The following is a 16,509-nucleotide window of genomic DNA, read 5'->3' on the forward strand; positions in this document are numbered from 1 at the left end:
TAAACTTTTCAAAACACCATGTTGAAAAACCAAAATGCAAAAAAAGTTTAATTTGACCATCTTGATTTAGGGGTTAGGGTTTCTGACAGACACCTCCCAACAGAGAATACCCTATCAATGAAGATTTTGTATATATTTAGCTTATTACTCTCAATAAAGGCTTTAAATGATTGTTTAAATGCTTGTTGATATGTAAGATCTGATTACTTTTTATATATTTTATATATGTCGCTGTTGTTGGAAGAAACATCATATCTCCATTTTTGCCATTTTTCAGTTTTTTTGTCATAAGTAGAAAATATCTGTTGTTTTTTAAATTGTGTGTTAATTTCATGAAGAATGGACCAAAAGAAACGATCCAAAATGACTTAGAAAGATGTCTGGTTCCACTGACTTTCATTAAAAGTAAAGTAGGTTTTTTCCCTCTCCTATAAAGTCACCATTTTGGAGATATGAGGTTTTGTTCCGACAACATTGATAAATACATACACAGTCCTAAAAGTTAACACTGTCATTAAAGTGTTTAAGGGGAACATTAAGGGGAAGAAAACAGAAGGATTTTTATATTGGTCTCAGACTTTTGGCACTGTAATTTACAAAGGTATAATTTTTTAGACCGACTAACATGCACACGGTCCAGTTTGTGCAGTTTGTTATCTACACATAAGTGTATGTCATTGTTCATTTCATGCAAGAAAGCAGTCACACAGATACATCTTTAAGGTTGTACTGTAGGCCACCGAAAGTTATATGTTCAGAAACTTGTGAGATCCAAAACGAACATTTTTCAGAAACCAAAAAATTCAGCCCCCATACTGCAGGAGGCCTGTCCTTCTATAGTTTGCAAACAGAAACAAAAGGTATATCTAGTGTATATAGTTCTTCCAATCTAACCAAACCTATCCTACTGCAGGTCACATAAGTTTGCAATGAATGAACTTGCATGAACTTGCAAGTTGAAGGTTTGGGCATGTAGCCAAGATACATGCCAAGAAGAAAACCTGTTTGCTTCATTTTAAAGTAACAGGAAATGACTTTACATTGTCAGGAAAAAAGGTACTGAACTGTCACTGGGACAATACCTCTCTTGTCACTGGGCTTTTACCCTTGAGGGTACATCTCAGTACCTTTACTCAGGGAACATAACTGAACCATAATCCACTGAAATGATGTGTTCTGAGCTGTACTGACTCCACACACCCTGCCTCGCCTCCAGGCTTTTATTCTACTGTTCTGTTTTAAAAAATTCAGCTATGAAAAGGTACAAATACCAACTTTTCACCTGGAAAAACTTATTTAAAGTGCACAACTGGACCTTAAAACCACTGCTGTGCCTTTGAGGGAACATTTAAACGGTTTGTACCTTGATGAACAAAAAAATGTACCTGCACAGAACCTTCATCTCTGACAGTGTACTTTACATGCTTCAATTGTTCTTTTCCCTGAGAACATCAAGTCAGCTCTTATGTATTTGGCTGAAGACAGAGCCAGGCATATAAACAGCTGTATAGTCAGAAAGGCTTAGATAAATGTGAATATGATTGAGGAAATAAGTTGAAACATGTTTTATATTATTACTATTAACATTTTTTATATGTTTTTGCAGGTGTTGCCTGTTGAGTCACTACTTCCCAGTAACCATTCTCTATTCAGGTTAGGTTTGCTCACATTGTCGATGTAGAAACGAAAGATTCTTGGCCTGAAATTAAGGGGGTATTTCATGAATCGTGCTAATGCAATACGCCAGGCTTTCCGATTCCAATTCATGACAATGCTTTGGGACAAAACTGCCATGCCAGCCTGAGGTTTAGCGTCCGAGACCTTCCCACAGGAATCTCTGGCAGCATAATCAATTCTATTGGACAAGCCATGTGACGCCATAGCCTCACCAGGTTAAAGCACCACAGTGGAAAATTGTTCTACCTTGGTACTGTCCAACATGCGCATAAGGGCAGTGAGACCTAAAAAGATAAAAACATTTGAAATGTATGTACTTTCAGAAAAAGGCATTAAAAAGCCAAATATGAACAAGTATGGGTGTCATTTAGAATTAAGGAAAAGGTTTAGGAGAAGTTAAAATTCTCTCTCAGTTCTTGTATGAAAAAGAAAACTGACACTGAGAAAGTATAAATGAGCCTTTAGGTGTTTAAATATGATTCAAATCAGAGGTTTATTCAGTGTAAAAATGTTACAGACCACCAAGATATTAGTTACTGTTGCCTGTGTAAATGTAACTGCTTACTCTTGTGTGTGTATTTTCTGTTTTTCCACATAAAATGTTCACTTAAACACTTTGAGTCCAGATTTAACCACGTACAGCATCTAATTCACCCCACAGAGAGCCTGTTCCACAGCTTGGACATTTTCTGGATTTGTGGGTATTAATGCTATAGGCTGAACAGTGTACAGATCGTTTGACAATCACGTGGATGTTTAAGCTGTGAAGGCAACCCATTCACTCCCTGAAATGAATGTGCACAGATTTCTCAAAATTGAGCATATTTTTATTCCCAAGAGGAGAAAATAATTATTAGTATTGATTTAGTTCAGCCTGTGGCAAGAATACATCAATGAGGTGTAACATTATGACCACCTCCTTATTTCTACGCTCATTTTCCATTTTATCAGCTCCACATATTATATAGGTGCTCTTTGTAGTTCTAAAATTACAGACTGTAGTCCATCTGTTTTGGAAGTTTATACACACCTCAGTGTCACTGCTGAATAGTCCACCAACCACAAATATCCTGTGGGCAGCATCCTGTGACCGCTGATGAAGGACTAGAGGATGACCAACACAGACTGGGCAGTCTGTAACTGTAGAACTACAAAGTGCACCTATACAGTAAGTGGAGCTGATAAAATGGACAAAGAGTGTAGAAATAAGGAGGTGGTCATAATGTTATGCCTAATCAGTGTTTAGCCTCAATTCAATTTTACATTTCATCTTTCTTAAATCTTTAGCTTTAGATTTTTAATTTTCACTTACACTTTAATTTCGCAATATCACCCCCCCCCCCCCCCCCCAAAAAAAAAAAAAAAAAACCTATTAAGATTTCTACATGATGTTTCTGAAATGGGGCACCGAATCAGCTTCATTACAGGACCCATCAAAGGCAGTAACAGGAGCCTTCCTTTTGGTTGCATCTAAGATGATTGATTTAGTTGCTATACATAATGATTCAGATACAGGTTTCAGATTTCAGGGAACACTGAATGAAGGTGCCTCCAGTAGAAGTGCATCAGTATTGCCAAACATTTGCACACAGCAAACTGAAATGCAAACTTGAAGATGTTGATCTGAATGAATGAAAAGTACAAAATGTTAGCAAAATGCAGGCTTGCATGTCTGGATATGGAACTGAATGCCCTCAGACCCCATTTACTCACTTTTTGTATTTACACAAATTCGTGTTCAACAGCTGACATACACCTTTAAATCACAATACAGTATATTTTTTTTTTTTTTTTTTTTTGATATTTTGGCTCAAATCCAACTCCATATTTATTTTCCCTTTGAGAAACATCAGATTATTCCGATACCACCATTGCTGACAGTGAACCCCCTACTGAGTAAATGCTCTTGGAGTTACTGGCATTCAACAGGGAGGCAACACCTTTGAAAAACAGCCAAAAAGGAAGACACAGGGGAAGATGAGGCATAGGAGTAAGAATTTTAACATAAAGGAACACCCGCTGGCAGTGATTTACTGGTCAAACAAGGAACTCACTACATACACTATATTACCAAAAGTATTGACTCACCCATCCAAAAAATTGAATTCAGGTGTTCAAGTCACTTCCATGACCACAGGTGTATAAAATCAAGCCCCTAGTCCTGCAGACTGCTTCTACAGACATTAGTGAAAGAATGGGTCGCTCTGAGGATCTCAGTGAATTCCAGCGTGGTACCGTGATTGGACGCCACCTGTGTAACAAATCCAGACATGAAATTTCCTCACTACTAAATATTCCACAGTCAACTGTCAGTGGTATTATAATAAAGCGGAAGCGATTGGGAAAGAAAGCAACTCAGCCACGAAGTGGTCGGCCACGTAAAATGACAGAGTGGGGTCAGTGGATGCTGAGATAAGATGATTAGATGCCTTTATTATCATTGCATAGTAGTATACAATGAAATTGAGCAGCAATCCAACAGTAGTATAGTAGTAGTATAGTATAAAAATCTGAAATATAAAGTAAAGGACTATAAAACAATATATTCTAAATATGCAAGTGAGGTAGCAGTTAGTTATTGCACATTCCTGGATAGCTTATAGAGTCATGATATTGCACATCTTAAGAATTATTGCATAGAAAGAATATATATTATAGATTGCACACTCGACAACAAATGAATAATAAATAGAACAGAGGTGGAGTGGAACACTGGAACAGTGTACAGTGTCCTATATAGTCAGTGCCAGTAAAGAGCTGTAGTGGTGTTCAGCCACTTCTACTGAGCAGTGTTCTATAAAAAGTGCTTGTCAGTGTCTGTGTTTGGAAGTGTTCAGTTCCCGTACGGCTCTGGGGTAAAAACTGTTTGTCCAGGATGGGATGGACCTAAAGCATTTACCAGAGGGCAGCAGGTCGAATAGATGATGTCCCAGGTGAAATGTGTAAATGTTGCAAAGGGTGGGTCGTCATCATATTATACCCTATGGATTAAAAATGGGATGTCACGGACTTCCGGTTTAATGGCGGTGTAGTCAGACGCAGTTATACCGACTCACTGGGGCACGGCTATCCTGGTAATAAACAGACGACTTTTTTTGCCTTTTCGGTGTCTAAAAAGCACATTTTGGGGCCACGGAAACACTTTACATTGGTCATGTCGAGAAATTTGAGAGACAGGGCTGGTTCTAAGCCCAATTCATCTGACTCCGCTACTATGCTAACTTGCCGACGTACTGACACGGCTACACCGGCAGCAGCTACTGTTCCAGCGCTGCCGGAAAGCTCCTCCTCCGGCCTCGCACCACGCGAAGACCTGGGCACGGGAGAGCGTCTGAGCTTATTGGAAAATAGCTCATCTCCCGCTCCCACTGCAGGTTCATCTTTCGACGACGACACCCCTCCAAGAAGGTTTACGTCGTTTAGCGAACAGCTAGACCAAAAAATGGAGAAAACTATCAGAATACTGAATGAATCACTTCAACTGATTCGCGAACGACTCGAGTCACTGGAGCGGACATTTGACTCTCACATGAACAATGTCACTGAATTGGAGTCAACACTGACTGTCCATGACACCCGACTGGAGCGGCTTGAGCGGGAGTGCTGCTTGCTCAAGCACTCAAACGCTTCACTAGTGGAGAAGCTAGATGACTTGAAGAACCGCTCGAGACGATGCAACCTGCGAATCGTTGGGATTCCAGAGGGGCTGGAATCAACTGATCTGATCCTGTTTGTGACGGGGCTCCTCACGGAGCTGTTCAGCTCCAGTCTGTGTCAGAGTCAGCCAATTATTGAAAGAGCCCATCGACTCGGCCGTTCAACCATTGCAGGGGGAAATACTGGTGGAAAACCCCGGGTTATGATTGTCCTTTTCCATAGCTTTCAAGACAAGGAGCGGGTGATGAGGAAAAGCAGGGACGAACTCGTGTATAAAGGAAATAGACTGCGGTTCTTCCCTGATTACAGCACAGAGCTCTCCCGCAGGCGAGCTGCATTCTAACCAGTCAAGACAACTTTGTTTCAGAGAGGAGTCCGCTTCACACTCCTTTACCCCGATAGACTTCGAGTGATGGTGAATGGAGTGGCTAGGTTCTTTGATACTCCAGAAGCTGCACAGAAGTTTTGCGACGAACAGACACCTTAAAAGGCAGGTCAGCAACGATTAGAGAAGGCCATCTTTGAGGGTACTGACTATGATAAAGGCCAAATTCTTTTGACAGGTTAACTGGGTATTACTTGAAGTGGATACCGCAGAACTGGACATAGATCGAACCTAGGGCCCGTGAAGTAGTGTTCTTGCTTTAAATTTGCCTAAATATATTGATCCACTTGAAGAAGAAGTTTGAGCCTTCTTAATTTGATAAGGTTGATCTCTGACAAAGTCACTTATGGTGTAGTTGTATATAAGCAGCCATACTTGTTAATTCTCTACCTTAGCACATCTAAACCGTGTCATTGTTTGGGTCTTTGTTTTGGCTCATAACTTGTCTGTTATGTAATGTTCTCTTTTGCAGTTGTTTCACTCCAGGAGTGGGTAGTTGGGATCGGGATTTTGTTGTAAATTTTGGCTTAGGGTACCGTTACTGGAAGTAGAAGTCTGAAGTCTATTGTAGTTCGGGGAATGTTTTATGGGATTGGGGTGGGTCTCTCTTTGTGTTCTTTTTTTCTTTCCTCTTTTTTTTTTTTTGGCCACTTTGCTATAGTACCACTTCTCTATCATTGTCCCTGGCATTGCTTCTTAGTCTTACCCTCTTTCTATGTACATGTTAAGGACAGCCGACCGACAACATAACCCAGTAAGATTTATTTCTTGGAATGTTAAAGGCTTACAATCCCAGACCAAAACAGTTAAAGTTTTCTCCCATCTCAAAACTTTGAGTGCAGATATTGTTTTCCTCCAGGAGACCCACTTAATCAATTTGGAACACAATAAGTTGCGTAAATCTTGGATAAATCAAGTGTTCCACTCTAATTATAACACAAAGGCGAGGGGAGTTGCTATTTTAATTAATAAAAGGGTTCAGTTTATCCATCCATCCATCCATCCATCCATTATCTTCCGCTTCGGGTCGCGGGGGCAGCATCCTAAGCAATGAGGCCCAGACCTCCCTTTCCCCAGCCACTTCCACTAGCTCTCCAAGGGGGATTCCGAGGCGCTCCCAGGCCAGCTGGGCGATATAGTCATGCCAGCGTGTCCTGGGTCTTCCCTGGGGTCTTCTCCCAGGTGGACTTGCCTGTGACACCTCCCGAGGGAGGCGTCCAGGAGGCATCCTAACCAGGTGCCCGAACCACCTCAGCTGACTCCTTTCGATGTGAAGAAGCAGCGGCTCTACTCCGAGTCCCTCCCGGATGACCGAACTTCTCACCCTATCTCTAAGGGAGAGTCCAGACACCCTGCGGAGGAAACTCATTTCAGCCGCTTGTATTCGCGATCTTATTCTTTCAGTCATTACCCAAAGCTCATGACCATAGGTGATGGTGGGAACGTAGATCGACCGGTAAATCGAGAGCCTTGCCTTATGGCTCAGCTCTTTCTTTACCACAACAGACCGGTATAGAGCCCGCATCACTGCTGACCCAGCACCAATCCGCCTGTCAATCTCCCGCTCCCTTGTACCATTACTCGTGAACAAGACCCTGAGATACTTGAACTCCTCCACTTGAGGCAAGAGCCTATCCCCGACCCAGAGAGGGCTCTCCACCCTTTTCCGCCTGAGAACCATGGTCTCAGATTTGGAGGTACTGATTCTCATCCCGGCCGCTTCACACTCGGCTGCAAACCGATCCAGCGAAAGCTGAAGTTCGCGGCCTGATGTCCCCAGTAGGACCACATCATCTGCACACAGCAGCGATGTGACCCTGAGGTCACCAAACCGGACACCCTCCATCCCCTGACTGCGCCTAGAAATTCTATCCATAAAAATTATGAATAAAATCGGTGACAAAGGGCAGCCCTGACGGAGTCCAACTCTCACTGGGAACGAGTCTGACTTACTGCCGGCTATGCGAACCAAACTCCTGCTTTGTTTGTACAGGGCCTGAATGGCTCGTAGCAAAGAGCCATTTTCCCCCGTACTCCCGAAGCACCTCCCACAGAATACCCCGGGGAACACAGTCGAATGCCTTCTCCAGATCCACAAAGCACATGTGGACTGGTTGGGCAAACTCCCATGAACCCTCCAGAATCCTGGAGAGGGTAAAGAGTTGGTCCAGTGTTCCACGACCAGGACGGAACCCGCACTGCTCCTCCTGGATCCGAAGTTCAACTATAAGCCGGACTCTCTTCTCCAGTACCCCTGCATAGACCTTACCAGGGAGGCTGAGGAGTGTGATTCCCCTGTAGTTGGAACACACCCTCCGGTCCCCTTTTTTAAAAAGAGGCACCACCACCACCCCAGTCTGCCAATCCAGTGGCACCGCCCCCGATGTCCACGCAATGTTGAAAAGGCGTGTCAGCCAAGACAGCCCCACAACATCCAGAGCCTTGAGGAACTCAGGGCGGATCTCATCCACCCCTGGAGCCTTGCCACCAAGGAGCTTCTTAACTACCTTAGCGACTTCGGCCTCAGTAATGGACAAGCCTATTCCCATGTCCCCAGACTCTGCCTCCTCACTGGTCAACGTGTCGGTGGGATTGAGAAGGTCCTCAAAGTATTCCTTCCACCGCCCAATGACGTCTTCAGTCGAAGTCAGCAGCACACCATCTCCGCTAGTGGCACACTGCTTTCCCCTTCTGAGTCACCTGACGGTTTGCCAGAATCTTTTCGGGGCCGACTTAAAGTCACTTTCCAAGGCCTCACCAAACTCCTCCCATACACGGGTTTTTGCCTTGGCGACGACTGAAGCCGCAGATCGCTTGGCCTGTCGATACCTGCCAGCTGCCTCTGGTGTCCCACAGGCCAACCATGCCCGGTAGGACTCCTTCTTCAGCTTGACGGCATCTCTCACCTGGGGTGTCCACCACCGGGTTCGAGGATTACCGCCCCGACAGGCACCAACTACCTTACGACCACAGCTACAGTCAGCCGCTTCAACAATGGAGGAACGGAACATGGCCCATTCTGAGTCTATGTCCCCCGCCTCCCCCGATATCTGGTCAAAGTTCTGACGGAGGTGTGAGTTGAAGATCAATCTGACAGGTTCTTCTGCCAGACGTTCCCAGCAAACCCTCACTATATGTTTGGGCTTGCCTGGTCTGACCAGCATCTTCCCCCACCACCTGAACCAACTCACCACCAGGTGGTGATCAGTTGACAGCTCAGCTCCTCTCTTTACCCGAGTGTCCAAAACACATGGCCGCAAGTCCGATGACACGACTACAAAGTCAATCATTGAACTGCGGCCTAGGGTGTCCTGGTGCCATGTGCACTTATGGACATCCTTGTGTTCAAACATGGTGTTCGTGATGGACAAACTGTGGTTTGCACAGAAGTCCAAAAACTGAACACCACTCGGGTTCAGATCAGAGAGGCCATTCCTCCCAATCACACCCCTCCAGGTCTCACTGTCATTGCCCACGTGAGCGTTAAAGTCACCTAGGACCATGGGAGACCCTACCAGGAACATTTGCTCCGGACAACATAGCTCCTAGGATCATTCAAGCACGCAAACCCCTCCACCACGATAAGGTGGTGATCCATGGAGAGGGGGTTCAGTTTATACCAAGTGAAATTATTTCAGATCGGGAGGGAAGATATGTCATTGTAGCTGGCCAACTGTTCCAAGTACAGGTGATACTGGTTAATGTTTATGCCCCGAATTGGGACGATGAGAACTTTGTGAAAAGGCTTTTATCTATTCTCCCAAACCTTGACTCCCACAAACTTATCTTAGGTGGTGACTTAGGTGGTGACTTAAAAAACGGCTCCACTTTCTAAGATGGCTCGGTATTTGTCCCTCTTTATGGAGGATAATAGCTGTGTGGACCCCTGGCGCACATTGCACCCCTCCAACAAATCATTCTCTTTTTTTTCACCAGTTCATTAATCTTATTCACGTATTGATTATTTTTTTTATTAACAGTGAGCTCCTCGACTGTTACCTTTGTCGACTATTTGGCTATAGTCATATCTGATCATGCTCCTCTTCAAATTGACATGAAGTTTGGCCTATATTATAAAGATCCTCCTCAGTGGCGTTTAAATCCTCAGTTTCAGGAGTTTTTTTGTTCCAAGATCTCAGACTCCATTGACTTCTTTTTGGCTACTAATAGGTCAGAATCGATTTCGACGGCAACATTATGGGAATCACTGAAGGCTGTACTTCTGGGAGAAATAATTTCATCCTCATCATATGTAAACAAAATTAGACGGGTACGAATGGAGAACATTTCTAAATCACTAATTGAATTGGACAGAACAATTTCTAAAAATCCTTCCCCTGACTTGTTAAAATCACGGACAGACCTTCAGGCGGAATTCAATCTCCTCGCTACAGAGAAAGCGGAGGCTTATATTTGGCGCCTGCGGGGTCGGATATATGAGTTTGGTGATCGGGGTAGTCGACTATTGGCCCATCAACTGAGGAGGCTTACTGCCTCCAGATAAATACCCCAAATTAGAGATTCATCAGACAATATAGTAACTCATCCCAAAGAAATTAACAACATTTTTGTCAAATACTACACTACACTCTATTCTAGTGAATGCTACCTCAACCCAGATACTATACACACTTTTTTGAATAAATTAAAACTGCCTAGTTTAGACCCTGACACTGTAGAGAATCTAGAGGACCCCATTACACTAGAGGAGATTACAGATGCAATCTGCTCTATGAGCAGGCCCAGATGGCTTTGGCATACAGTTTTATAAAAAGTTTAAAGAAAAATTACACCATGTAACAATTTTCAAAAAAAATTTTGTTCCCAGTTGTTAAGTGTGTTTTCCTGATTGTTTGAATAGAAAAAGTTATTATTCCCTGTAAACTTTGCTTTTGTGGTCAGCACAATGATATTTTGAAATTGATCTATTTTTAAGGATATTTGCCATATTTCAAGATACTTAAGAAGCTTCTGGAATTGTGAGAACTATCAAGAAGTTTCTAGAACTGTCCAGAATTATCTAGAACTTTCTGGGACTGTACAGAATTGTAGGTAGCTGTATAACTACAGTTATATAGGGCCACTATATCCCTTCCTGAGAGACGGAGAGACATGATCTAATTGATTGAGATTGCATAGTAAGTGGGCAACAGCCATCACAGACAAAGGGGAATTGACCTAGACAGACAGGTGTGAATTCATTCTCTATTCAGATTCTGATAACGACAGTATTCACACTTCACCCCACACCCATTACAGGAGGAGCTTAGGAAGGACCACTACTTTCAAATGTATATATTGTGTGTTACTTTGCTACCGGGTGATCAGTCTTGCTCTGCTGAATTCTCAGTACACTCTTGTACTTTGATACTGCCTGGAATAAAGATTGACCATTTTTATCGAGTTTGGAGAGACATCCTTTTTCCTTACAGTACACAGCAACTTAGTCAATTTAGATGGCATCAAGAGGTTGCATACATCCAGCAGACGCATTTTGCTATGTATGTGGCCATTTTATAAAGACAAGAGCGAAAAGTACTCTGTGGAAGCATCTGCTAAGATGTGTGAGGCCTACAAAGCATACTTCGGCATGCCTAGTGGTGACCAAGACAAACCATGGGCTCCTCATTTCACATGTGAGCACTGCAAGAAAACTCTTGAAGGTAAGCGGATAAATGATACCCTCTTAAATAGCAGATTTAAATTTTTATTTAGCAAAATTTTTAAATCAGTTAAAGTTTAAAAGAGCTTTAATTAACACATTTTCACATGTTGTAGTTAAATATATCAAATATACACAGATATATTTTATTGTTTGATAAATGACAGATTTCAAACTGTGTTAATATCGCACATACCACTAGTCATTAGTGTGAAATAGGCCTAAATCAAATTCTCAATCCAAATTTTATTTTGTTTGCTTATAGGTTGGTACAGGGGAGAGAAGAGAGCCATGCATTTTGCTGTCCCAAGAATTTGGCGTGAACCGACTGATCACTCAACAAATTGCTACTTCTGCATGGTGGACCCTTCCAAACGTCGCACTGGCAAAAATGCAACGCCTGTAACGTATCCTGACATTCCTTCATCTATTGCCCCAGTACCACACTGCCCTGAACTTCCTGTACCAACACCTCCAGACAGAGCAACACCACCTTCAGAAGAAAGCAGCAGGTCAGACACCCAGGAAGATGTTGAAGAAAATGATCAATAACCAAATAGACCTCAACGATCTGATCAGAGACCTTGGTCTCACCAAGTCCAACACTGAGCTTCTGACATCAAGGCTCAAGCAATGGAACGTATTAGATGAAAGCGTCCAAGTCACAGGTCAGAGGAAGCGTCACCAAGTTTTCTCCACCTTCTTCAGTCATCAAGACGGACTGTGCTTCTGCAACAATGTGTCTATTTGAGGCTATAGGTATCACCTGTAACCCGAATGAGTGGCGTCTCTTCATAGACAGCTCATGCAAGAGCCTCAAAGCCGTGCTGCTTCACAATGGGAAGAAGTACCCATCTCTTACTGTAGCTCACTCGGTGCACCTGAAAGAGGAATACACCAGTGTCAAGATGTTGCTAGGTGCCTTGAAGTATGATGAGTACGGCTGGGAAGTTATTGGAGATTTCAAAATGGTGTCATTCCTGATGGGCCTCCAAGGTGGTTTTACTAAGTATCCTTGCTTTATTTGCCTTTGGGACAGCCGGGATACTAAAGCGCACTACCACAGGCGGGACTGGCCTCAGCGGACAGAGTTCACTGTGGGGAAGAACAATGTAAAGTGGGAGCCACTGGTGGACCCATGCAAGGTGCTGATGCCACCACTACACATCAAGTTGGGGCTCATAAAACAATTTGTCAGGGCTCTAGATAAGGAGTCGAGAGCTTTCAATTACCTCCAAGATCTTTTCCCTAAGCTGTCTGAAGCAAAGATCAAAGCTGGTGTCTTCGTCGGACCACAAATGAAGAAGATCATAGAGTGCCGTGAATTTCCCAAGAAGCTGAATAGGAAGGAGAAAGCGGCTTGGAACAGGTTTGTCGCAGTGGTTTGCGGCTTCCTAGGCAATCATAAAGATGAAAACTATGTACAACTCGTCCAGACTCTGATAAAGAACTATGCTGCAATGGGCTGCAGGATGTCACTCAAAATCCATATCCTTGATGCTCATCTTGATAAGTTCAAAGAGAACATGGGAGCTTATTCAGAGGAGCAAGGCGAGCGCTTCCACCAGGACATTATGAACTTTGAATGCCGTTACCAAGGACAATATAACGAGAACATGATGGGCGACTATATTTGGGGATTGATTTGTGAATCTGATTTGCAGTATAGTCGTAAATCTCGGAAAACCACACACTTCTGAACAGTTTTTGGTAATCTGTGTAAATTTGCAATGCCTGTAGTGTTCTTAGTCTGACTGTATAAATGAGAAGATGCAAAATCGTCTTTTTCTATAATAAAAATTCATAATTTTCGTTGCCGTGGTCACAAAAGCGAAGTTTATGATGAATGTAAGCAATTTTTAATTTGTTTTAGACATAAGCAAATGGAATATAACATTAAAAAGCTAGGAACAAAACTTGTGTTACATAGTGTTATCGCCTCTTCTCCTGGAAATGTTTGAGGAATCACTTGAAAATGGTTATCTTCCTCCAACTCTTACTCAGGCAACAATCTCTCTTATACTGAAAAAAGACAAAGATCTTACCTTATGCATTTCTTATCGACCCATCAGCCTGCTTTGTAACGAGCACAAAATTCTTGCGAAAGTACTGGCCAAACGTTTAGAATCAGTCCTTCCATCAGTTATTTCAGATGACCAAACTGGTTTTATTAAAGGGTGACATATTTTCTCTAACATCCGTAGGCTTTTAAATATTTTACTCTCCTCCAGCTCTTCTAAAGTTCCTGAGGCGGTTGTTTCATTGGATGCTGAAAAAGCATTTGACCGTTTAGAATGGGAATACCTTTTTTCAGTCCTAGGCAAGTTTGGCTTTGGGAACAATTTTATTTCATGGGTCAAACTTCTGTACACTTCCCCTTCAGCTAGAATTTATACTAATTCCGTTCTCTCTCCTTTTTTTTCTTTACAACAGGGCACTCGTCAAGGTTGCCCGTTAAGCCCGGCTTTGTTTGTTTTAGCTTTGGAACCTCTGTCTACTGCCCTTAAAGAATCGTCAGACATACAGGGTATTATAAGCTATAACATAGAAAACAAAGTTTCATTGTATGCAGACGACCTCTTGCTTTATATTGGTCACCCCTCAATGACTCATTTTAAATGAGTTTGGCTCCTTTTCGGGATATAAGTTCAATTTTGATAAGAGCGAATATTTTCCTCTTAATTTTCTTACAGTCCAATTATCTCAAACCAATATTCCCTTCCGATTAGCTCAAAATGGTTTTAGATACATTGATATTCATATAGCCTGTACATTGGCCTCCATTCAAGAATCTAATTATTCCCCTATTATGTCATCCATGAAGGAGGACTTTCAGAGGTGGCGTACTCTTCCCCTATCACTTGCTGGTAGAATTCAAAGTGTCAAAATGAACATCCTTCCCAAATTGCTGTTCCTGTTTCAGTGTCTTCCGGTATTTTTACCTAAATCTTTTTTTAGGACCCTTGATAAAGCAATTATAAATTTTGTTTGGGGTGGTAAAATTCCTCGAGTTGGTAAGTTAACTCTACAGAGGCCCAAGGACCAGGGGGGTCTAGCCCTACCAAACTTTTTAATTTACTACTTCGCAGCCAACATACACAAGATTGGTTTCTGGGTTAATGCATCAGATGTTAACTGGTGTGTACTGGAATCGCTATCATGCCACTCTTCATCTCTGAAAGCACTAATATTCTCTTCCCTCCCGCTGTCTCCTTCCCGATATTCTTCTAATCTTTTAGTTAAAGCCACGCTTAAGATTTGGATACAGTTCCGCCGACAGTTTAATTTCCTTTCAGCTTCAACCTTAAGCCCCGATAGATAACAACCATCTATTTACTCCCACTAGACTAGATCACACATTTGGCACCTCGAAAAGATTGGGAATTACTACCTTTAGGGACCTATTTGATGATGATACCTTTCACAGCTTCTCCGGATTGTGTTCCAAATTCAACCTTTTGCACACCAATATGTTTCGATACTTTCAAATTCGCCACTGTGCCCAGACACTTTGTCCTGTTTCCAGGACGACCACCTGAATTACCTTGGGAACGCTTGTTTGCAGTTCCTGTTTACTCAAAAGGGCTGATATCACAATGTCATTCACTGATTTCCCCTCAGCAGTTAGGCCTAAGTGGCAAGGCCAGGCTGTCTAGTATATGCCCTGGGGTAAATCCCTTATGCCCCCGATGTGATAAAGAGCCAGCTACCCTATTGCACATGTTTTGGACCTGCTCGAAGCTTGAGAAATATTGGAAAGGTGTCTTTAGTTCTTTAAACAAAGCTTTTGGAAGTAATGTTAGCCCCAACCCATTATTCGTAGTGTTTGGAGTACAACTGGAGTCTTCTCTGAAGTCTAGCGTGACTGAGGCACTAAATTTTGCACTCCTCTTAGCTATGAGAAGAATTCTTCTTGGGTGGAAAGCTTCCACGACACCCTCACATGCTCTGTGGTTAACAGATGTTATGTTCTTCCTTAACTTAGAAAAGATTAAATTTAGTTTGAGAGGTGTGGCAGACAGGTTTGATTTGGTCTGGGATCCCTTTATCACATACTTTAAAAAGTTGTCCAATTTAAGTGAATAGAAGCAGAATGCTAAATAGATTTGAACTGTGGTGTTTTTTTTTTGTTTGTTTGTTTGTTTTTATCAACTTATTTATTTATTGTTTTTTTACTTAATAGTCAGTAATACTGTCAGTATCATTATTAATGCTTGTTTTTTTTTTACGCTAATCTACTACTGATCAAAATGTCTACATGTTCACTTGTACATTTATAGGAGAGAGGGTGTGGCATAGGGAGGGGGGTTAGATGGCTTGGGAAGTAAGGGTTAAAGAATGTATGTTATTGTAACATTGAAAATGATCAATAAAAAAAATATTTAACATAAAAATGGGATGTCACTCAAGTTCATATACATTTGAAGACAGACGAGCGAATACTTTTAGCAGTACAGTGTATCATCTCTAAGGGAATTTTATTTCCATATGCACAGTTGAATCTTTTGAAATCAAAACAGATTTATTCCATTTTTTTAGAAAGATTCAACTGGGATACATATTTGGCATGATCTAATATTATATATCTGTGAGAGGCAAAAGTATGTGAACCTTTGCTTTCAGTATCTGGTGTGACCCCCTTGTGCAGCAATAACTGCAACTAAATGTTTCTGGTAACTGTTGATTAGTCTTGCACTAATCAAGACTAATAGTCTTGATAGTCTTGATCAGAGTAAAAATCTACTGATTTCTCCGGCATTTCACTCATATCAGAGACTAAGAGTCTTGATTAGTCACTGAAGAGTCTTCTTACTGACCCGGGGGATTTTACTACTCCAGATAAAATTTATAATAGCCTTGTCAAGAGTCCTACAAAAGACTTGGGTAGGAACACAGGAAGACATTGAAATAAGAACAAGAATTTATGGAGAATATTCATTTTAGTGCTTTGGATTCGGCCAGTAAGTGAAAAGGCAAGATTGCTCCATCTTTGAAAGTCCTCCTTCATGGATGACATCAGGGGAGTATAGTTGAGTAGTATAGCCTCTTGAATGTAAGATCAAGAACGAGTGGCTAAACGAAAAGGAATATTGGTCTAATCTATGAAAATTATGCTTGAACTTTTTAT

Source organism: Pygocentrus nattereri, chromosome 13 (genome assembly GCF_015220715.1).
Source record: "Pygocentrus nattereri isolate fPygNat1 chromosome 13, fPygNat1.pri, whole genome shotgun sequence".
NCBI lineage: Eukaryota > Metazoa > Chordata > Actinopteri > Characiformes > Serrasalmidae > Pygocentrus > Pygocentrus nattereri.